Source organism: Mytilus edulis, chromosome 14 (assembly GCF_963676685.1).
Source record: "Mytilus edulis chromosome 14, xbMytEdul2.2, whole genome shotgun sequence".
In the NCBI taxonomy this organism is placed as follows: domain Eukaryota; kingdom Metazoa; phylum Mollusca; class Bivalvia; order Mytilida; family Mytilidae; genus Mytilus; species Mytilus edulis.
In genome coordinates, this window is record NC_092357.1 from 57,625,931 (window position 1) to 57,651,517 (window position 25,587).

The 25,587-nt window shown below is 31.9% G+C and overlaps 3 long non-coding RNA genes across 3 annotated transcripts; 1 reads left to right on the top strand and 2 right to left on the bottom strand.

Moving 5' to 3' along the window:
* Positions 1–429: 429 nt before the first annotated feature.
* On the bottom strand, positions 430–24,075 carry LOC139503861 (uncharacterized). Its single transcript, XR_011659206.1, has 2 exons — positions 23,817–24,075; positions 430–644 (listed from the first exon to the last, which is right to left on the bottom strand). It is a non-coding gene; the product is annotated as an uncharacterized lncRNA (long non-coding RNA).
* On the bottom strand, positions 2,466–7,086 carry LOC139503859 (uncharacterized). The gene is made up of 3 exons (XR_011659204.1): positions 6,967–7,086; positions 4,229–4,427; positions 2,466–2,854 (listed from the first exon to the last, which is right to left on the bottom strand). It is a non-coding gene; the product is annotated as an uncharacterized lncRNA (long non-coding RNA).
* LOC139503860 (uncharacterized) lies at positions 14,104–20,359 on the top strand. The gene is made up of 3 exons (XR_011659205.1): positions 14,104–14,430; positions 18,609–18,696; positions 19,571–20,359. It is a non-coding gene; the product is annotated as an uncharacterized lncRNA (long non-coding RNA).
* Positions 24,076–25,587: the final 1,512 nt, after the last annotated feature.

Sequence of the window (25,587 nt, forward strand, 5' to 3'; positions counted from 1 at the left end):
CTAGTTTTAGTGGACACAACATAATGAGCATGGTAAGGGGAGAGTTTGGCGCCCGCTAACATGTTTAACACCGTCACATTCTGTATGTATTGATATGAACTAAGTTAGGAACCTGTTGTTCAGTGTCGTTTGTTGCTAGCTTGCTAAGTCACATATTTGCTTTTTAGTTTATTGTTTTGTGTATAGCTTAGGCTGCATTGGTTAGTTTTTCTCGATTAAATTGTTTAACATTTGTCATTTCTGGACCTTTTGTAGCTGATTATGCAGTATACGCTTTGATCATTGCTGAAAGCCGTAAGGTGAACTTTTGTTCTTAATTTTGGCGTCTTGTGAAGAGTTTTCTCATTGGCAATCTTACCCCATCATATATAAAGCCTTTTTATGACGTAACAATTGGAAATTTGAAGAAAAAAAAACAAGAAGAGTACGTATCATTAACGTGATTTAATCAAAGGACAAACGAATGAAATTAAATTAAACATGGGCCATGCTTTCCCAAGACGGTTCCGTCCTCACCGCATCATGTGCATGAGGGTCTGTTTGTCCGTACCCAGTCCCTAATTTCAGGTCCATAGGCTGGATTCTGCCAGGATTTTTTGGTACGTCGCCTTTAGATTCCTTTTAAAGGTTTTGTCACTGCTGAACTAGAAATATATAAATGTACACTCAATAAATAAGAATGAATCAATGCATGCAATTCCTTTTTCTCAAACACCTATTTTAAACAAACAAATAAAATGTGATATGACGGTTTAGCATTACGACATGCATTTTAATATGTGACATAAGTATTTTACCTACCATTTTTTTCTGAGAAGATACGCAAGATCGTCAGAAGAATTTCAGTGACTATCGGTTTTGGAACTACTTTTCTATTGTACCAGTATTATGTTCAGTTTTACAGATATATGAAAATCAGTCAATATTTATTCTGGATACTTTTTTTCAATATGAAACAAAGGTCTGTGAATTCGTTCTTGTTAACACGACAATGAATTGCAGATTGTATTGGCATCAAAATAATATTTTTTATATTTCTGTCTTCTCAAACTATAACAAGTATCTGTCATAGGTCGCTATTATCAAATTGTTTTTGTTAAGTGCGTTTTTGCTATTTTGTGTTTGTGCTGACTGCTGAGATAGTAGGACAATGGTTCGAGAAGAAATGCAACGTAACATCAGTGTTATGACATAACCATATAACGTTTTTTGTATGTAGATTTTTCTACTTCTTGATAAATAAAAATATATTTTTGTAATTTATCACCTTTCCCAAAATTCCTCTCTGCATAATGTCATAGGAAACGCGCTCCCATTCAGATGTTTAATCTTTGGTGGGTCTGTTACAATTTTATTTAGATCATGCTGTAAATTATATTTATAAACCATTTATTTGTAAATATCGCATATCTGCTCACTGTTTGAATATAGAAACTGGCCGATTTTATAATATTAAGAGACATCTGAGACTTTGTAATATGTGTGATAAACAAGTAATTGAAGATGAATATCATTTTATTTTAGTATGTGAAAGGTATAATGAACTTCGAAAGAAATTTATCAAACCATATTATTGGAGAAAACCATCGAATTTTAAACTCATACAACTGCTATCTGTTCATAACGTAAAGGAACTTAACAATTTAGGGAAGCTTTTATTTCTGGCCAAAAATGCACGTAATTAATTTTTTCATTAGGAATGCTTAATATGTGTTATGTTTTACCATACTCTGTTGTTCTGTTATATATGGGTATACTTACTTATATGATTTTTGACTAATTGTTTAAATGTAAATATATTTCACTGATGTAATTGAATATTTGTAATATTTATAATTCTGTAAGCTGTATTGCTTACGAATAAAAGATTATTAATTATTAACACTGGACACTTTTAATTTGCAAAACACTCATTTGCAAATCCGCCGCCGCCTCAAACAAGAGCTACAATATCATGTATATAACCAAAATGTGCAGAATAACATGGGATTCAATAATTTCATTGGTTTTCTACAGTTACTTTCATATTTATTTTGCAATTTGAATTATAAAAACATGGGATTTTCAATATCCCATGGGACAGGGCAAAATCCCATGGGATTTACCATTATCCCATGGGATTTTGGTTAAATCCCATGGGATTTTTTTTTGTCCCATGGGATTATTGTAGTCCCATGGGATATTTGTTGTCCCATGGGACAAAAAAAATCCCATGGGATTTTTATTATCCCATGGGATTTTTAATATCCCATGGGACAAATTAAAATCCTATGGGATTCTAATTGTAAATATATAGATATAAATAAACAGTAATGTGTATGTTACAATGTTTTCTATTTGGTAGTAAATTATTATAGGATGAATCTTTTTAATTGAATATCTTTTTTTCTTGGGAAATGTTAATTTAGCATATATTGTTCTTTAACTGTTCAAAACTTAACTTTTAAACAACAAAGCAGATAATGTAAGTATCAATATATGTTTATTCATGAATTATAGAATACTTTCTTGAAACACAATTATTTGCCATTTGAAATCAATAAAAACTCTATTGTTAGGCTTAACATACTAGTAGCTATTTAAGTAAATCTATTTTTTTTCACAATATCCCTCAACACAAAACATTAATAGTTTCTTATCATCCAGCATTGTTTGATGGTATAGTCCACTTTTTGTACATTCAGCACAGAACTTTGACATTATTGTGGTTTCAATATTTTTTTGAATTTAAAAGAACTTCAAATCATTGACAGAGTGATGAAAATAATAACTGATCCAACTTTTGTCTTTGAATTTATTCTGGTCTTGTTTCTATGTTTTCTCCATTTATTCTAGGTGGTGAATTTCAATCCTTCTGAAAAAGAACCAATAAAATCTAAAGTAATGGATTATACAAAATTGTTTTCATACATGTAGCAATAATATGATTTTCAATAAAAATAGCTATGCGATATGGATTTTACTGATTGTTAAAGGTTGTCCAGTGTCATCAGTTGCTAACGGCCTACATCCTTTGGTCTCTGATGGAGGGTTGTCAAATTAGCAATATACCACATCTTCCTATTCTAATACCATATAACAATCAATTAATTTATTCTTCTTTATAACATTTGGGTATTTTCCCAAGTTATATACATAATATATATATATATACTGTAAATTCGGAATTAATGCGAGTTTTTTTTTATTGCGAAAAATGCAACGGAGTTGTAAACGCAATAATTTAAACTCGCATTATGAAATATTTTATATGGATTAAACAGGATTTTTCTCAAAATCGTAAAATTTAAAATCGCATTTAAGTCTAAAATGACAGAATCGCAATAATAAATGCACGCAATAATTTATGAATTTACAGTATAAAGATCAATGTTAAAACTTTAGACAATTATAATAACATTCCATTATTCACAAGAATTTGCAATATATTATACAAAATGCAGACAACAGAAACAATATTTCTTTAAGCTTTTGAAGTTCAGACAGATTTCAATTTGTGTTTTATTTCAATGAAAAAATACCTTGAACATATTGGAAATTATAACATTGATACAAAAAAAAATATGTATGTTTTATCCTTATTTTTTGTGTTGTTGGCTTGCTGTCTCATTTTAATATACATTTAAACATACATCAATAATCTTCTTCTTTATTAAAAGTAAAAATGGGATATTTTTGATTTTATATCCCAAAACATTATAGTTCTATCAAACACCAATGTGTTTGATATTAATTTTAAGACATGTATAAATGTTCCAGACCATATCAGTATTCGGATGTTACTTTTACGGTCCAGAACTTACTGTCCCACCATATGTGTACAGTCAGACCATTTAAGTATATTTGTACTGTCTGGTACCAGCTTGACCAAACCTGTGTTTTTATTTTAACTGCAATTAAACTTTTTGTATTAATCTATTAAAGATTTCAGTTATGTTGATCTGTACTGTACATTTGTTTGTAATAAACTTGACCAACTTCTTAAAATTGGGCAAGCGTACAGTCCAAATACTTGTTTGTTCTGGAACATAAACATGATTAACAAGCATTTGGCAGGATGTCATGCTAATATCCCATTAATATTAGTACTAAATTTTGAGTATATACATGTAAATCCACAAGTTACTTACTGAAATTCATGGTGAACACTCACCAAAAACTTACAATTTAGAGGAAAGACTGGAAAGATGAATGCACTAACACTATCAAAACAGAGCATAAAACTTACCGAAAAACAAGATGTTTTACATTTATCCAGGAGCAGGATAATTGAAAAGTTGTTTTTTTCTTTCTCTGCTGTCCATCATATAACCTTTGATTTCATTCATGCAAAATATGAAAATCTGCAAAGGTAAGACCTAGAACCTCAACTTATCCACATTTTGAATTTTGAACTGCATACTTGTCCTTTTCATCTTGCTGACAACCTAAACATAAAAAAATGATAAAAACATAATTCTAGATTGACTTTGTGTTTTTATTTTTGTTGGTACATGTACAAACAATTTTCCCAACTTTAAAACGAAAACATCATCACCAAAGAGGAGGTCATACTAACCTCTGAAATATTTAAACAAACCGAAATTATTACTTGATTAAGATCTTGTCGTAAATTAATGGCATAGATACTCTTATTTTTGAAAACTTGATGTCTATTGCATACTTATATTCCTTTGTACGAGAGTATGCATATTAAGATGGACTCCATGGACTTTAATGTTAGCATGATTAATTTTACAGTCACTGACAGTTTTTCAGCTCTATGTGTACATTTTGAGAGAATCTTGCAATACTGTATATTCTGATATTCAGAACTTATTGTGAGGTTTTTATTAATACAACTGAAAGCTGTATCTCGTTTTCATTTCTGATACATATTTATGAGCTGAAGACCAGTGCCGAATTTTTCTCACTGCATTGAAGACCCATAGGTGACCTTCGGCCGTTGTCTGCTCTTTGATTGGGTTGTTGTCTCTTTGTCAAATTCCCAGTTTCCACTTCCCATTTTATATCATGTATGCTGATTTTTCTTAAATTACAATATTCAATCATGCAATTTTGTCCATTATTGAAAATACGATAAGCAAAAATAAATGCACAAAAAATTTAACATTGTTATATATGTAAAAGACTTTTTTTTAAATTCAAAACAGTTGCCTACACTGTTAATTTCCTTGTTTGATTTCATATTTTTAAAACCTTTATAGCTAGCTAGATGGTATGCCGGGGCGGATCCAGCCATTTTAAAAAGGGGGTTTCCCAACCCAAGACAAAGGGGATGATCCTATATTCATTTGATTTGTTTTATTGTCTCATACAAGAATATATATGGTTTGACGGTGGGGATCAGGGATCCTGAAATTTTTTCACCTAACCACTGGATGACAGGGGATCTCAACCATTTAAAAGTTTCTCAAACATGTGGGGGTGGGGGTGAACCCCATGGACTCTCCCTATATTTCCTTTTATTTGTTTTATTGTTCTATACAATAATATATAAATATGGTTTAGGGGTGGGGATCTTGACCGTTTACAAGTTTTCAAACTAGAGGGGGTGGGACTTCACTTTTATTTTATTTCATTATTAATTTTATTGTCCCCGACAAGAATATATATGGTTTAGGGGTGGGGATCTGGATCGTTCACAAGATAATAGCACATTCTCAAATTGAACAGAGTGGTGAAACCCCCAAAGACCTCCTTTTAATTTCATTTGATTTGTTTTATCGTCCCATTCAAGAATATATATGGTTTAGGGATGGGGATCTGGACCGTTTACAAGATAATAGCATATTCTCAAATTGAAAGGGGTGGGGATTACCTCCCATGGACTCACCATCCCTTCTTTCTTCCCCCCCGAAATACCTTTTAATAAGCCCCAATGCACAGATAGTTCACAGTATTTTCCCTTGATTTACACTAAAGAATATACACTATACAGGTGTAATTTTTTTTTAAAAAGATAATACAACTGAAGACCACCCTGACCACAGTGGTGGATCCAGAATTGTTCATAAGTGGGGCCCACCGACTGCCTAAGAGGGGCCTGCTCCTGCCATGACTCAGTGATTCCATATATAATCAACCAATTCTTTTCCCAAACAGGGGGCCCTGAACTCCTGATCCCCCCTTTTTTTCCCTCATTTCAATCACCCTGATATAAATTTAGTTTTATCACTTACAATAGGAATGGTTTGAATTCCCCAATAATTCTTATATACCATTAACATGATTAATATCAACATATTTCATTTTTGATAAATGAAAGGCAAAAGTTTTCTATGGGTAGAAATGGATAGTGGGAAGCTTTCAGATGAGGGACCTCATGGGGTTTTTGATTATGTGATTACTTGGCCGTTTTTTTAATGATTATTTGATTATTAGGGAGCTACCATTTGATTTTTATGGGGGGGCTAGGATGAAAAATTTTGTCCTGCTTTTTTTTTTAGTTGTAATCTCTGTCCTGCCTTTTTATTTTTTACTCTATTCGGTCCTGCCTTTTTTTTATTAGTTTATCCTGACTTTTTTTACACAAATTGTCATCCTGCCTTTTTTTTTACCAAGTTGCTCATCCTGCCTTTTTTTTTACTCAAAACTCCTGTCCTGCCTATTTTTTTCAAATTTCATCCTAGCCCCCCCCCCCCCCCCCCCCCCATAAAAATCAAATGGTAGCTCCCTTAAGCCAAATATTTCATGATTATTTGATTACCTAGGACTGTATTTTTAGTTTATGATTATTTGATTACTAAAGATAAGCAAATATTTAATGATTATGTGATTATATTGGCAAAAAATGGTGATTATGTGATTACTAGGACCCCCCCCCCCCCCCATGAGGGGCCTCTCAGATTCACACCATGCCGGTGGCTGTGTTCAAAGTGCTGGGTTTTTATTACCCTCGTTGTTTGCGGACTAACTATTTAGGCCAGTGGTGGATAATAGTGTGCGTGCATTAATCTTCTATACCTTCTTAATCAATATATTCAAATACTGACGGCAAGTGTGTGTTGTAATGATGTATCAATGTCTTTTTGAAAATCACCGTGCTATTTACATATGGGATCGAGAATGCAGGGGAAGGAAACTTGTCAATTATGTTTATTTCTAAGCCAAAATAAAATGAGCCGCCGTAAAATTAACCTTGGGTAATAACAGTGCATGTAAGGCTCGTCTCGGAGGGGTGTCTTTTTTTCTGTCTTCTTTTTTTAGTTATATTTTTTATAACTTACACTTTTTTCCATTATTCTCTTTCTTTCACTATTCTTTATTCCTTTTTTTTTTCTTTGTCCTTTGTTCTCTATTCTGTTAATTCACATCCATACCCTCTTGTGTGTATGTGGACTTACTGTAGTTTATTTTTTAGTTCTGGCAGAGATATTAGATACAATATATATGTCTCTGGTTCTGGTATTATGCGATAAGTCAATTTCTTTTTCATGCAGTGTCATAAAATATAATGGTTTTATGCATATCAGCCAAGATTGTGCGCAACATTTTAATAAACAATTCAACACTATATACACGTTTAATGTGAATTTTATTAAAATCGATGAAGAACATGAATTTGGCAGCTAGTGCCCCTTAAACAGGTAAAGTTCAATTAACAAATTCTGATCTACTGGCATTCAACACCAAATTACTTACTTGCTGTATATTGATAAATGTGATTGTATATTGTCAATACCTCAACATCGAGAATACGTCATGTGAGGTGTTGGTCGCTACGTTTGATACGGGGTCAAAGGTTGCGGCTTCGAGACAGAGAAAAACATCCAGGTAAAAAGTGTAGAATTTTGTTTTTGAAAATTTGAGTTGTAAATTTTCCTAAAAAGTACTTAATTCCGTTCATCTAGTTGTAAATTTTCCTAAAAAAAGTACTTATTTCCGTTCATCTATTATGGGTATAAACAAAACTGAACAAGAAAAGTATTAGTAAACAGACAGAAAGTCGTTGAACTAATTATTTTACAACTAATTGTTTAAATATATGAGAGAATGTTTTAGGCGAATTTTTATATGAGAGAATGTTTTAGGCGAATTTTCTTTAATTACAGATAAATGTATTTTAGGTTCAGGAAATGATTTATTCTTCGGGTACGTCTAAACAACCGCTCAGGACCTCCTGAGTGCACTCAGGACATACAAAGTGCACTCAGGACCCATTACCGTAATCATATCTGCACACATGATGGATGTTTATATTCGTTATACGCTTCTTATTTTAGAGTTAAATTTTGGTAGAAGTTGAAATCGCAGGGGCGGATCCAGCCATTTTAAAAGGGGGGGTCCTAACCCAGGGCAAAAAAAGGGGGGGGGGGGGGGTTCACAGGGGCGGATCCAGGAATTTATTAGGGGGTGGTCACCTTTTGAAATCTTAAATCAAAATTCAATTTTTTTATTGGTATCATGAAAATAGTTACAACTATAGAAGACAAAAGTTACACATTATTTATAAAATTGATTCCAATTTCATTTTTCTTGGATGCCTGCGTGCAAACATGTCAACTATAACATCAAGTTTCAACTCTAAATTGTAATGCACGTGCATCAGTGCAAGTCCATTTGGTCGGTCCTGGCCCATTGTTGCACGTAAAAATGTTTTCAGTAACCCGAGCTCACTATTCGAACGCTCACATTCACAACTTGTTACACTCATTGTGCAAACAATTTTGAGAATTGCATATCTATTGGGCTAATCAAGTTTGTTGCATTTTCAGCAGCTGACATGGGCAATGTATCTGTGGTATGTTTCCAGAAATGCAACCACCTATCTACTTCCGAAAAAATTCCAGATATAGTTATAGTTTATTCCAGGTTGGAAATGATTTCTTATCAAATTAAATTTCTCTTCGTTTCTTAATTTACGTGTTGATTGTTTTACAAAACCAATGTCGTTTGTACTTATATGTAAGTCGGGGGTTGTTTCTTTAATCTGATCACTTTTATTCGTATCAATGCTAGGTCCATTACAAGTCGTTGGTACTTCAGAGGGGGCTGATTTGTGGCGTTTCCTGAAGGAAAGAGGGTATAAGTTACTAAAAAATTGGAATGAACGAAACTTTTAGACAAACAGATGATGGAACGGGGGTATTCATTCAATATAGAATATTTATGTGACTTTAAAACTAAAATTATTTTTGAATTTTGGCATCACAGTAAAAAAATATTATTGGTCGAGAAAAGTTATTATACAAACTTTAAAAATTTAGATAAACGTTATGTAAAAAAAGTATAAATTACCTGCTGAAAACATCTAAGATTGAGGACTGTCTCTTCATTTTTACACCTTAACATCAAAGAAATCGACCAAGTAATTAGCGATTGTTGATTGCATGTTCATTGTATACACATACCTGTCAAGGTACATGTATTTAGCCTTAAGGTAAGTAATGACAACTTGATGACTGGTGATTACGACAGACAAATTGATTTGATCGACGAATTTATTTTTCAAAATGTTCAAGATGCACCATTTTTTGAGACATGGTGCACCATTTTTGCAAACCCAGGGGGTGGTCACCGGCACCGGGTGACCACCCCCTGGATCCGCCTCTGATCAACTACATGTCCCCATTCAAATGCATTGATCGGCCAAAAAAAGGGGGGTTCCAACCCCCCCCCCCCCGGAACCCCCTCCCCCCTCTGGATCCGCACCTGAATCGAACTTAGATAGATATGTTAATTCTTATAAAATAATGAGGGCACGTGTCACTGATTACACAACTACTGAGCCATAAATTATCCAATCAACAAAATTGATTGAATTATCTTTATTGTTTTTTAGGAATTGTATTGTTTAGTTCAGTTTTACCTTTAACATGAATTTGCATATAGAAAAAATAAAATATATATCTCATTCGATGTGCTTTTTCAGTTTATTTTTCATGATGACGGGTAAATTAATTTGTTGTGTTTTGCAGTTCACGAATAAAGAAAATTATTTTATAGTTTTTTTTCTGTAACAAGTTCGATTTTTGTTTTTCAGTGTGATTCTTTTCTCTCTCTCTATCTAAATCAAGTTTTTAAACAAACACAATGTTGACTGAATATCAAATTTTATTACATTTGTATATCTTTATTCTCAACAAACCATTATACAAGAGAAGACAATTATGTACAATATTCAGTTTAACCTTAACGGAAATCTGTGCACGAAGACTTAGTCGTGGTTTGAACGGATTTCGTGTCAATAAACTGTCTTCGAAATAGTCTTTCTTTGTTAATGTTTGTGTCATTTTGGTCTTTTGTGGATAGTTGTCTCATTAGCAATCATACCACATCTTCTTTTTTTATAATTTCTCGCTACTACAATCTAACTTACATATTTTTTTAGAAATAATTATACCCAAAATATCATAATTTTTAAAAAACGGAGACGAAAACGGAGACAAGTTCATTTTCAGAATTTATTTTCGCATTGAAATTCGTTTCAGGCTTGTGAAACTGGACAAAACGACTTTAATTAGAGAAAAAAACTTAATAGAAACGGATTTCTTAAAATATTCGTATAACTCAAAAATAAAATTCCTGGACAAGTTCGATAAAAATGAGAAATAACATCTAACTACATGTATATGAGTTTGATTGTTTGAAAAGTACGGCTTTTACCGTTTAGAACGGATTCCATATACAAAACTTTAATTAATATAAATTCTTTTAAAGTATGAACATTTATTTCCCTTTTCAAACTCGTGCAAAGAATTAATTACTGGTCCAGGACATGATAATAAAATTAAGAATAAAACTTAAAAATTTATGGAACGAAATCTTAATAAAAGACGAAAATCTTAAAACATCGTGATATTCATTCTAGACGTCACAATATTACTTCCCGCATGGTCACACTGTACTAACAACACAATGTATAAAACAACAATAAAGATAATCCAATTAATTTTGTTGATTGGATAATTCATGGCTCAGTAGTTGTGTAATCAGTGACACGTGCCCTTATTATTTTTTAAGAATTACAAATGTAACATATCTATCTAAGTTCGATTTCAAATTCTACCAAATTTAACTCTAAAATAAGAAGCGTATAAAGAATATATGCATCCATCCTGTGTGCGATGACTATAAAGGGTCCTGAGTGCACTTCGTATGTCATGAGTGCAATCAGGAGGTCCTTCAAGCGGTGTTTAGACGTACCGTTATTCTTCTGGAAGCTTCAATTTTTTTTTTATCAATAACTTTTACACAAGGAGACATTTTTGTTTTTTGACAGCATGAACCCCAGTTAATGAGCAAACACAAATTAAGAACGAAAATCGTTTACAATTAAATTTTATAGAAGGAAAAAGGGGGGGGGGTAATAAACAAATTTTATTTACGCTAACATACTTCTAAACAGATTTGCATATGTAAGCTCTCTATAGATAATGTTAAATTATTTCAGGAGTTTTGAAAAAAAGAATATATACACATACAGTTTAATTTCGACTAAAATAGTGATTCTTTTTATAGATTTGGTACCTCAGTTTCGACTCAACATTTCATTTTGAATTGTTATATGGCAAACTCTTTAGGCGAATATTGTATCTGTTCTTTATTTAATTATGGTGATATTGGCGATAATATTCATTATAACAAGGCCTTGTACAAATCCTTGATTATAGAATGTTTGGCAATTGAAAAAGACGAAAGTAGACAAACCCTAATTATGCAGGGTTTCACAAGTTGATCTCCAAGCGGCCCACATTTAACATATAATAAGATCTATATTTCTCAACGTTTTCAAAATGAAATAACTTGAATTGAAAATTTCCCAACTGTGAAAAATTGTTATTTCTAAACGTCTTTAATTATTATTTCGGAAAAAACAAATATTTAGCATATTCATATATTTTCATAATTTTTTCCGAGGAAACCTTTTTTTTTGCAAAGTTTACTTCTATGTGTTTTTAACCATCACCAGCGACTTATTCTCTGCCATCACCAATTAGTCCTAATTATTAAAGATCAATTGACCAAATTCAAATGATGATTGGTATATCGTATTGAATATGATCATCGGTCATCCGTGACGTATCCCAAATAACGACGCATGCCGATAGATAGATCATAGTTTATTAATTAGCGTCTCGCAATTTAAATTTCATCAAGGGGACTTAATTAAACCAGTTACTATACAAATCTTGAAAAAACGATGTACATGTACTTTTTAATAGTTTTTAAAACAAATTACGAAAACGTTTAGTGTAAAAATCACCGAATATAAATGTTTCTTTCTTGCAGGTTTTGGCATTTGTAAATAACATTAACGTTTTGGAATTCTAATGCAAAAGACAGTCTATTCAAACTGAAATAACTTCTTTAAAGATGGTTTGATTTTTTCAGAGACACACATATATATATATGTCTCAATACATGTATTATATGTCTCTGATTTTATCAAAACAAAAATAACAAAATTATAAAATATGTTAGTTATCGAATGTATACCCTGAACTCTTACTATTATATATATATGTCCTAAGTTACTTAATGTCCTGTGTGCAACCAGGAGATCCTGAACGGTTTTTATTATTTTATATGCATATATTCAAAGCTGTTCTTAATTATATGCATACTAGGTATCAGTGGCGGATCCAGGGGGAGGGTTTCGGGGGTTGGAACCTCCCCTTTTTTTGAACGATCAATGCATTTGAATGGGGACATATGGTTGGAACCACCCCCTTCCCCTTTTGTCCTGGGTTGAGATCCCCTCCTTTTCAAATGGCTGGCTCCGCCGCAGAGGTATATTTATATATATGTGTGTGTACCAGCCCCCCTCCTAAATCTTTGGAAACAAATGGTAGATTATATAGGGAATCACGGAAGCATGACTGGACGTGAACACTCTAAGGCAGTCAATGAGTCCTCACTTATGAAAATTTCTGGATCAACCATTGCTTAGTTCTAGTTATCTTAGGTCCTAGTGTGAAATAATGCCAATAGGTCTTTTAAAACACATCTTTATTCATACATGTATATATACGTTTTCTCACGGATTTGTTCATGCAATATTGGAATTATGTTTACTCAATGCGAAATTACTGAAGTTTATATTTGCTACTTTTCTTCTTAATTTCATATAATTTTTTTTTTGATTTTTTTTCTTCGAAAAATTAGTGGTGTTGAAATAGGGAATGGACACAGATACCTTATCACATTTAACCAAAGAAATGTTGTATAATGTCATCAATCTGTATTACACGTAGACAGGATGTTCTCTAGAAAACTATACGTTATACACACCAGAGAATACACGCACTGTCGAAATGGAAAATTACTGTATGTTATAGTTACCTGTAATCAGCTTTGCAACACCATGTCATGACAGTTCAAAAAGATTTTCTTCAAATCAAAATGGAGTATTCATTTTTTCTGTAAAATTTAAAACTTTAAAAAGTAGACTTTGACAAAATTATGAAATAGAAAGAATTGAACAATTTAAAATCGTATTTTAACAAAGATTTAGATATAATTTTACAACGATCCTTAAAAAATAACCAAACAAACGTTGAATCAAACGATATGAACCTACGCAGTTTTATATTAAAATACTGACACACACCAGTTTGCCATCTCAGTATGCAAGGCAAGGGTGCTTGGTGAGGTGCTGGAACTTGATGTACATGTATCGTTAATACAGTTCTGTTAGGATTGACTGCCTTTTTACAGAGACTTCAGTTCTATTCTTACTGTTATCAGTTAGTAGGCGGTTCCTGGCTTAGAATGATTCTCTGCTCAGCAAATGGTGCGTAATTAGCATTTGAATCAAATTTCTTATAGAAGTAAAAAACACAAATTAATGTATTTGACAACTTTATTCAGGAGCACAGTCTATATTATCCGGCGTAAATAACTTCGAGATTTATGTGGAAGTTTACTCTGCTGCTCGATCTATGCTAATCGATGTTCCAGTATATTTCATATTTATATTTATTCGCTGAGGCCTCGTAATCGTTTATATTCACTAAAAGCACAGTCGCCTAAATATTTTATATGGCGAAAAAATTGCGAAAATTGGGGGAAATAATATATTTTTAGTAGCATTATTATTTTAAAATCTTAAGAGGTTGCTTGCAAATTTAACTCTAAAATGAGATGTGTATGACGATCTATAACGAATATATACATCCATCATGTGTGCAGATACGACGGCGACTATATAGGGTCTGCCATGAGTGCACTTTGTATGTCCTGCATGTGTGCACCCAGGAGGTCCTCCTGAGCGGTGTTTAGACGTACCGGGAAAATCTTATCTGATTCAGGATCAATTCATCGGTTACACTCCCCTGTCACCAGTGATTCTTTTTTGCTGACATTCTGAAAAAGTATTGTGTAGTCCCTGTGTAAGTGTTGACTCTCAACTTGCACATGTGATTTTTTAACACTCCCCGGACTTCTGCAAAAAACAATTATTCAGTTCACTGATTTAGATGGAAGGTAAACGAACAGAAAGTCACAGGACATTCCGACAAAAAGTCACAGGACAAAAAGTCAAACACATGTCAAACTCAGGCATAAAGTAACAAAGTTGATAGGACAAAAAGTCACAAACAATTTGTTGACAATTGATTGAATATAAATGAAAAAAGATTTTGAAATATCTTCTTTTTATTACATATATTCATTTTTAATTTTAGGAAATTGTTCATAATATAAAAAAGAAGATGTGGTATGATTGCCAATGAGACAACTGTCCACAAGAGACCAAAATGACACAGACATTAACAACCATAGGTCACCAAACAGCCTTCAACAATGAGCAAAGCCCGAGGTAAAGCCCATACCGCATAGTCAGCTGTAAAAGGCAATCATACTATATCTTTTTTTTTATATTTACATGTTAAAAAATGCGTGCAAATGTAATCAAAAGCTGCACACAAACGTAATGATTTTTGTGTGCAAATGTAATGGTAATGTGCGCAAACCTAATGCACTGATTTATTTGTTTTTAATAAATTTTAATTTAAAAGTTGCTACATCATGTTCATGTATAAAACTTCAAGAAAAATACAAAAAGAGTGTTTTCTTGTTCAAAGAAAAATAATCTCAAAACTAAATTGTGACTTTTTGTCCTGTGACAGTGTGTGACTTTTTGACTGTGACTTTCTGTCCTGCATTCAGATTGAATAGGGGAGTTTGGTTGACCCCGCCTCCCTCTATCTGAGACTACTATCTCAGTGATGAGCTTTGTGTTTCATGTACAAATGTATTGTGCTTTAATTTATGTACAAAAAAATTGAAAAACAGATATGTTACACATAAACAAACGACAATCACTGAATTATCGGATCCTGACTTGGAACAGGCACAACCATAACAAATTGGCAGGGTATAAGGAACTTTGAAAATATTTAGTTTTTGTGGTTTGGTCTATTTTCCGGATACTGTAAGCAATAAGGCCCCTTTATTTAGTGAATGAAATAATTGTAAGATGCACTTAGCTGTCTGGCATATTTTATATGAACTTGACCTCATTTTCATGCATGGTTCATTGGTCAATGAAACACTGCATTGTTTTGTCAGTTTATCATATGTTTAAAGTTACAGGTAGATTATATTTGGTAGATATGAAACAATTGTAAGGTGTGCATGTCTGAATGGCAGATTCATATATAAACCATGACCGCATTTTATTGTTCTTTGGTCGATGATAAGTTTTCTTGGTTTTGTCATTTTATCAGGCCACATTTAAAAGAATGTCTGTTTCCCCTCCCCCGGGTCTACCCTTTGTAAACAGACTAGGAAGGCATTTTTTTTTTTAACTCACCTGACCTGAAAGGTCAAGTGAGCTTTTCTCATCACTTGGCGTTCGTCGTCTGTCATCCTGTGTCCGTCGTCCGTAAACTTTTACAAAAATCTTCTCCTCTGAAACTACTTGGCCAAATTCTACCAAACTTGGCCACAATCATCCTTGGGGTATCTAGTTTAAAAAATGTGTGGCGTGACCTGTCAAACCAACCAAGATGGCCGCCATGGCTAAAAATAGAACATAGGGGTAAAATGCAGTTTTTGGCTTATAACTCAAAAACCAAAGCATTTAGAGCAAATCTGACAGGGGTAAAATTGTTGATCAGGTCAAGATCTATCTGCCCTGAAATTTTCAGACGAATCGGACAACCTGTTGATGGGTTGCTGCCTGTGAAATGGTTATTTTAAGGTAATTTTGCAGTTTTTGGTTATTATCTTGAATACTATTATAGATAGAGATACACTGTAGACAGCAATAATGTTCAGCAAAGTAAGATCTACAAATAAGTCAGCATGATCAAAATTGTTAGAGGACCCCTTAAGGAGTGATTGCCCTTTATAGTCAATATTGAACAACTTTTCGTCATTTTTGTAACTTGTATAAAAATCATTTCTAAAACTACTTGGCCAAATTTAACCAAACTTGGCCACAATCATAATACTAGGGTATCTATTTAAAAAAAAAGTGTCTAATGACCCCGCCTACCAACGAAGATGGCCGACATCAGTAAACACATTAACAGGTGAGCGACACAGGCTCTTGAGAGCCTCTAGTTTTTTAGCTCACCTGGCCCGAAGGGCCAAGTGAGCTTTTCCCATCACTTTGCGTCCGGCGTCCGTCGTCGTCGTCGTCGTCGTCCATCGTCTGTCGTCCGTCGTCGTCCATCGTCGTTAACTTTTACAAAAATCTTCTCCTCTGAAACTACTGGGCCAAATTGAACCAAACTTGGCCACAATCATCATTGGGGTATCTAGTTTAAAAAATGTGTGGCGTGACCCGGTCAACCAACCAAGATGGCCGCCACGGCTAAAAATAGAACATAGGGGTAAAATGCAGTTTTTGGCTTATAACTCAAAAACCAAAGCATTTAGAGGAAATCTGACATGGGGTAAATATGTTTATCAGGTCAAGATCTATCTGCCCTGAAATTTTCAGATGAATCGGTCAACCCGTTGTTGGGTTGCTGCCCCTGAATTGGTAATTTTGAGGAAATTTTGCCGTTTTTGGTTATTATCTTGAATATTATTATAGATAGAGATAAACTGTAAACAGCAATAATGTTCAGCAAAGTTAGATTTACAAATAAGTCAGCATGACCGAAATGGTCAGTTGACCCCTTTAGGAGTTATTGCCCTTTATAGTCAATTTTTAACCATTTTTCGTAAATCTTAGTTATCTTTTACAAAAATCTTCTCCTCTGAAACTACTAGGCCAAATTAATTCAAACTTAACCACAATTATCTTTGAGGTACCTTGTTTGAAAAATGTGTCCGATGACCTGGCCATCCAACCAAGATGGCCACCACGGCTAAAAATAGAACAGGGGTAAAATGTAGTTTTTTGCTTATAACTCTGAAACCAAATCATTTAGAGGAGATCTGACAAGGAGTTAAATTGTTAATCAAGTCAATATATATTTGCCCTGAAATATTCAAATGAATTGGACAACCGGTTGTTGGGTTGCTGCCCTCCAATTGGTAATTTTTAAAGAAATTTTGCTGTTTTTGGTTATTATCTTGAATACTATTATAGATAGCGATAAACTGTAAACAGCGATAATGTTCATCAAAGTAAGATCTACAAATAAGTCCACATGACCTAAATGGTCAATTGACCCCTTAAGGAGTTATTGCCCTTTATAGTCAATTTTTAACAATTTTCATTAATTTGGATAATTTATGTAAATTTTTACCGAATATTTTTCTCTGTTACTAATGGGCAAAGTTCATTATAGATATAATTGTAAGAAGCAAGAATGTTCAGTAAAGTAAGAACTTCAAACACATCACCATCACCAAAATACAATTTTGTCATGAATCCATTTGTGACTCCTTTGTTTAATATGCACATAGACCAAGGTGAGCGGCACAGGCTCTTTAGAGCCTCTAGTTCGTAAATCTTAGTTATCTTTTACAAAAATCTTCTCCTCTGAAACTACTGGGCCAAGTTCATTATAGATAGAGATAATTGTAAGCAGCAAGAATGTTCAGTAAAGTAAGATTTACAAACACATCACCATCACCAAAACACAATTTTGTCATGAATCCATCTGCGTCCTTTATTTAATTTCACATAGACCAAGGTGAGCGACACAGGCTCTTTAGAGCCTCTAGTTTTAACTGGATGTGATTGTCATAGCATGGTCACATGAATGGTTTGACTTGTCCAGTCCAGGCCACTTATCAGTTGTTTGTGCTCAATTTGAGTGTATTTATTAAGATTATCAATCCTTCTGCTTTCAAGCATTTTCCAAAAATGGAAACAAATTATTTTCAGGAAAAAAATAATTTCGATTTTTTTGTGGAAAATAATTTTTTGACCTGGGCGCTTATTTTTGACCCGTGTGGGGGGAGGAGAAACAAACATATTTTTAATTTTGGCCTTAGATTTTTTAAGCATAGGTCTACTTGTTGTATGGAATGACTACAAGGTATCAAATAAAAAAAGATGTCTGCCTGCCAAGGTTAATTTTACTGTGACCTCATATTCATAGAATAATGATAATATTCATGATATTGAACAGCAAGAATGATGAGTAAGTTGATGTTATATACAAATAAGACAAAATTTTCAGTTGCCTACTAATTATGTAATACATGTAGTAGTTATTTTTGTCACTAAATGATGTTTACCCTTTTATGTGTAGGGCAAGAACATGAAAGATAAAGGGGAAACTATAAACAGAAGAAATTATCAACAAAATAAGATTTACAGAGGTCAACAAAGCCTAAATGGTAAGTCCACTGTTATAAAAAATTTTGTCCTTGAATAATGATTAAATATTTATTAAAATAAGATGTGGTATGATTAAAGAGAAAACTATCCATCAGAGTTCAATTTAGTGGATGTAAGCATTGTAATTACTTATTAGAGGCCATTGATGACCTGTAAGTAATGAGAAAACCCATACCCTATACATGTTATAGTAATCTATAAAAGTCAACACTAACCAAATTTGAAACAGAGCATCAATTCAAACGTCAAATATACCAGACTAATTTATAAAAACAAAAAATTATGAAAAATAAAAATGACGGGTATGAACCAACATCAACCACTGAACTATGTACAAGCTCCTGATTTTAGACAGGTATAATATGGCTGGGTTGATATAAAAATAAGAAACACTTAGCAGTCTGATTTCCAATGAGACATTTCTCCAATAGAGATCAAATGACATTTAAGGAGGCTCTAGGGTATAACAATTTCAGAAAAATGTTTTAATATTTTTTTTTCATAACTCAATTTATTTATATCTTTATCATATGGTACACCAAATCATTCAAAACAATCAATTCGGTTTGGCCCCAGATGACTTTTAAAATGCATATATCATTGAAAAAGCTCCAAATTATCTCCCTTTGGTGCAAAAATGCCATTTTTTGGCATTAAAAATGTAATATCTTATTTAACTCAACGGTGGCCTATATTTTTTATTATAATTTTAAATAAGCTGTACTTTAACTAAACTATTATAAAATTTAAGCGATTTCTGTAATTTAGTACTTGAATATTTAAATGAAAGTTTATCATATTAATCATAAACATGATAAAATAGCCATTTTATTGATCTCTTCACTGATAATTTTTGAGTTTGTGTATTTGTAGGTCAGAAATCTGGATGTTCATGGTCATCATTCACAGATCAATACTGAACGGAAAACTTAAAGCTGATATTTTTCTCCATAGTGCGACTTTTTTATTAATTTGATATGGAACATGTTTTTTCCTACATTTATTTGAAAGAGGAAATTTCAACATGATGACTATAAACAAAAAGGAGTCATATCATCACGATCATTGATGCACAAGAACTTGATCATATAAATACAACAATGTAATTATCAATTGAAAGATGGAACGAATGAACAAGATATTAGAATGTTGTTGTCCAAATAAACTTGCTTTGTCTTCTCATTTGAATCTCTCGATTCAATAAAGATGTACAGAGGAAGATCTTTGAAGAACAGATTGAAAAAATGTTTTGTCTAAGAATTGCAGGAATATTCTAGTGAATGAAATTATTTATTGTCTTCACTCTTATATAGTGGACTGAATAATTGTACATAGCAAGTTGTGAATAAAGAAAGCAAAAACTTTAACAAAAAGTGTTTATATTATAAATTTGCAAATATAAGCATACTATTATGTACACCACAAAGTTATATATTATAATTCAAATCGTTTGCCTATACAAGTATTGCAATGAACCTATAACAAAGAAAATCTTACCTCATGAAAAGAGTGAACTATTCAGTCAGAATATGAAATATTTTTTCAGTTCTATTTTTCATAATAGAATAAACAAGACAAAGATTTCAAAACAATATTTTTTCATTTATTTAGAAATTTCATCATTTTGTTTCAGTGAAAGGACTTTATTCTTTGACTGTAAAATATTATTATTATACATTCCAAAATAAGAATAATCTTTATTGTCATATAAACAAATAAAAAACATGTTTGTGACAAAATTTTAAAAAAGTTATATATATGTATATATAAAAAATTAAAAAAAAACTCGTATACATTTAAAACATTTTACTACCAAACAGCATTCATTGTAACATACACATAACTTTATATTTATATATATATATATTTATAATTTTAATCCCATAGGATTTTATTTTGTCCCATGGGATATTGAAAATCCCATGGGATAATTATAGTCCCATGGGATTTTTTTTGTCCCATGGGACAACAAATATCCCATGGGACTACAATAATCCCATGGGACCAAAAAAAATCCCATGGGATTTAACCAAAATCCCATGGGATAATGGTAAATCCCATGGGATTTTGCCCTGTCCCATGGGATATTGAAAATCCCATGTTTTTATAATTCAAATTGCAAAATAAATATGAAAGTAACAGTATGAAACCAATGAAATTATTGAATCCCATGTAATTCCGCACATTTTGGTTATATACATGATATTGTAGCTCTTGTTTGAGGCGGCGGCGGATTTGCAAATGAGTGTTTTGCAAATTAAAAGTGTCCAGTGTTTATTAATAAATCTAGAGCGGAAATAAATCGCAGCTTGATTTGACTTTTTAACTTTATCCGTTAATTAATCCCAGCTTCAACATGCGTGATTTATGACAATTTATTGTTGAGTGTGTAAATATTGACACCTGTGTGTAAACTAATGTCTATTTTTAAAAGATTTGATGTTTAAAACTACAAATGTATATACATGTACTTGTTGATTGGAAAAAGTACGATTTTTAAATTTTTTTAATTTCTATTTTTAATACACAATATCCCAGATTGAGATCGATTAACAGGTGAAATCATCTGACCATGAAAGAAATACCTAATCAAATTCTGTCTTTTCACAAAATATGTTCATATCAGTAAATGTTTAGTGCCAAGAATGTTAGTATCGCTATATGGAATATATGTCTCCATGACAAAATTCTCACATTACCAATTTTTGTGACTTTTTTTCTTCAAAACTGTCTTTTTGTGATTTTATTCAACATCAAACTTTCTTTTCAAACAAGATTTTCTAATTGAATGTCGTATTTTCTTTTCATTCCTATTTTCAAAGGAAACCAACAATTTATTTTAAAAAATACTGCCCCAAACCTCTTTCCACAAAAAAAGAATTTGATTGTCATTGTTTTATATATAATCATAAATAAACCGCAATTGCATATTATAAAACATAATCTGGAACTACTTATATATAAATACGTTTATCTATTAGTCCAAGCATACGGTAATATATGACAGTATATTTTTCCTGTTTCAATTACCATGTACATACATGTATGAGGCTAGGCATGGGTCATCATTTATGAGGATATGAATGATATTAGAGACATATATTATTTTTCTCTGATGTAGTTTGAAGAAAAGAGAATAATGCATGGTACCGATAAATGTAATTATCATATACTTAGACTAAATAACATATGATTTTTACCGTATGATAATAGCATTAAATTAAAGTATTTTCCATATTTTCCGAATTGGTGCTTAGCGGGCTGATATGAAAATTTTATCACAAGCTTCGATTGTTATCACATGCTTTTTCGTAAATATGATAAAAAGATAGATTATTACATGGCATTTTTCATATCGCATGTATTATCAGCCCTAGGTTCAATATCAGCCCAAGAGCCGCAATTGATCTCTATTATCTCTGATAATAACAGATTAAAGAGGTGATTGTTGGTTACTCAACGTCAAGTGGCAAATATTACATACATGCTTAGGACAATTATAATAGAGATCAATTGACTAAAGAAAAAAGTGAAATGTTAAAAAAAAAATAACGATAAAGAACTATAGAAATGTTGATCTGACATCTTTAATTTAAAATATTAAGTAGACCAATTTCAAAGAAACAAGGCCATTTAAAAGACTTAATTTTAAGTGGTTTAACTATGTAAAATCTGTGTTCAATGATTGTGGCTTTTGTGAACTATATAATTTTCCGGAGCAAGTTGATTATAATTATATTAAAATTAATGTAAGGCAGCGTCTCCAGGACCAGTTTATTCAAAAATGGTTCTCAGATATAAACAATTCATCAAGGGGGGAGTTTTATCTACACTTTAAAGAAGAGTTTTGCTTGGAAACATATCTGTTAAAATTAAGACGGGGGCATAGAGTAAACATATGTAAATTAAGGGTATGTAATACAAAGTTTCCCATCGAAACAGGAAGATGGAGAAATGTACCACGAAATGATAGGATTTGTCCACTCTTTAAAGCTGGTCTTGGAGATGTATACCACTATATATGTAAATGTACCAACTGTGAAGTTAAGGATTTAGGGGGGAAGTTCATACCTCCATATTATTTAAAATATCCAAATGAAAAAAAAGTACTTGGCATGCTTAAATATAGTAATAGTAATGTGCTGTCTAAGCTGTCAATTTTTATTCAAAAGGTAGAAAAGATGCTTGTCTAATTTAAAACTGTAATAAACACAAACTTATTTCTGAAGATGTATAATTTAAAAATGTATTCTGTTTGTATTATGAACTATGTTGTAATTAATATTGTGTATATAAATATGCTCCTGTTACGCAGTCTTCTGCGGCTGAGTTTTCTCTAATAAACTAAACTAAACTAAAAAGTTAATGAAATTATTGTTATATAACGTAATTAAATCATTATAATGACTAAAATATTACCATTACCACGCACACTCACATAAATGTTTATTAAATATATAATTTAGATCGCAATACCCCCCCCCCCTTTACGAATGTAGGACAGAAAGTCACAGGACAAAAAGTCACAGACAAAAAGTCACGGACAAAAAGTCACAGGACAAAAAGTCACAATTCATTTTTTCTGATTATTTTCTTTGAATAAAAATCGCTTATTTCTACAAAAATATTTTTGTATTTTTCTGGAACTATTGTATAAAAACTAACTTTGTAAACAATATTTATCAAAAAAAATTCAAAGATGATCAAATAATTGTCAAAAAAACAAAATGTCAAAGTGGGTTGTCACTTAAATGGCTTAATAGTGCCAAGCAATATATCTTTTGCATGATTAAAATTAAATAAACCTTGATTTTTCAGGTATAATGACACATTTCCTAAACTTTAGTATGAATATATGTATTTAAAAGTAAATATTTCAAGACATTTCTCTTATATATTCAAACAATTGTCAACAAAATATTTGTGACTTTTTGTCCTACCAAATTTGTGACTTTATGTCCTGTGACTTTTTGTCCTGTGACTTTCTGTCCGTTTACCACACACACACACCGACTTCAAGGTTCTGGATACGCTGTTATTTGTTGGGTATATTTTTTAAACGTGTTAATCGGTATACTTTCTCATTTTCATGTTATAAGATTACCACTAAAACACTTACCGGCTTTTTTGTATAAGTAGAATTGCTCTGTACTATAGTGTACCACTTTCCAGACACCTCGAATCGGGCGGCATAAAAGTTACTAAGTGGTGACTCTATTTTATAAAAAAGAAAGACTTCCTTTCTTGGATTGGATGTTGAACTGAAAAAGAAACATGCATATAAATACATTACGTATTTAAAACTTGCAAAAGACACAAAAAATACGACCAAAAGACGATTTATATATTATATGTCACAGTATGGCCTTTAACGATGTACAAAACCAATACCATATAGTAAGCTTTAAAGACCTGGCATTCTATGCGGCCCTTACTATGAGGGGCGTTTTAAAATAAATTTATAGACAAAGAACGTATTTGAGAAGAAGAAAAAACGTGTCCGCTTTCATACTCCAAACCTCTCATAAAAAGGTAAAAAGATCGTACCATAATACAATTTCTTTCGAAAGATTACAGGTAAATGTTAAATTGGATTACACAGTGTCCATGTATTTTTTTGTTGTTACCAGACTTTACCTGACATTATACAATCTTACATAATAATACCTATGTGGTTTAGTATTAATGAGGATATTTGTCACTTGCAATATACAGTATAATAAATAACAACCATATCAAAACTTATTTTGTTAAAAAGTTAATGAAATGATTGTAACATAACATAATTAATCAAATCATTAGAATGAATAAAATATTTAACGTAATCGAAAATTAAAAAAAAGTTCACTAATAATTTAAATGAGGACCCAAAAAACTAGAATGTAAGACAGAAAGTCACAGGACAAAAAGTCACAATTCATTTTTTTTTATATTTTCTTTGAATAAAAAACGCTTATTTCTACAAAAATATTTTTGTATTTTTATTGAACTATTGTAAATAAACCAACCTTGTAAACAAAATTTATCAAAAACATATCAAAGATGATCAAATAATTATTAAAAAAACAAAATGTCAAAGTGGCTTCAGTTGGCACTTAAATGGCTTCATGGTGCAAAGAAATCTTTCTTTTGCATTATAAAATTTAAATAAATCTTAATTTTTCAAGTATAATGACCATGATGACACATTTCTTAAACTTTAATATGAATATATGTATTAAAAAGTAAATATTTCAAGATATTTCTCTTATATATTCAAACAATTGTCAACAGATTATTTGTGACTTTTGTCCTGTGACTGTTAGGTGACTTTATGTCCTGTGACTTTTTGTCCTGTGACTTTCGGTCCGTTTACCAAAAAATAGATAGGGCTCTCTGATCTGTTCTTGGTATTGTGATCTATTATAGATAAGAACTGTCACAAACGGCTCCATAGGGTAGAATCAATTCAAGTAGATGATAGCTAAAATAAACATAAGGCAGGAACATAGCCCCCTATGACTTTTTTCAAAGCGCTTTTAGGACTAGAGGACATGACTTTTTTACTTAGAACATGTGCGTTTATCAAACATGTATCTTCGGAAAAGTCATAGGAATCGTCTCATTAATCACATGGACTCTTAGATGTAATTTCAATTTAACAATGTTGAAAACTTAATCGTTCTATTCTATAACATAAAATAACAGTTAATAAGGGTTTTATTCAAGGGGGAGACTCCTTCCTAAAAATGGGAACTCTATATACTTCATACAATGCTATTCCTAAATCTGTCCCGAAGTCGAACTATTAATTGTTTTAAATTTCTTAACGAAAATTATCTTAAATTAAAATATAATTATTTAATTTGATCAATTATAACTGTTAAAACCAAAACAACTTGAAGAACCAA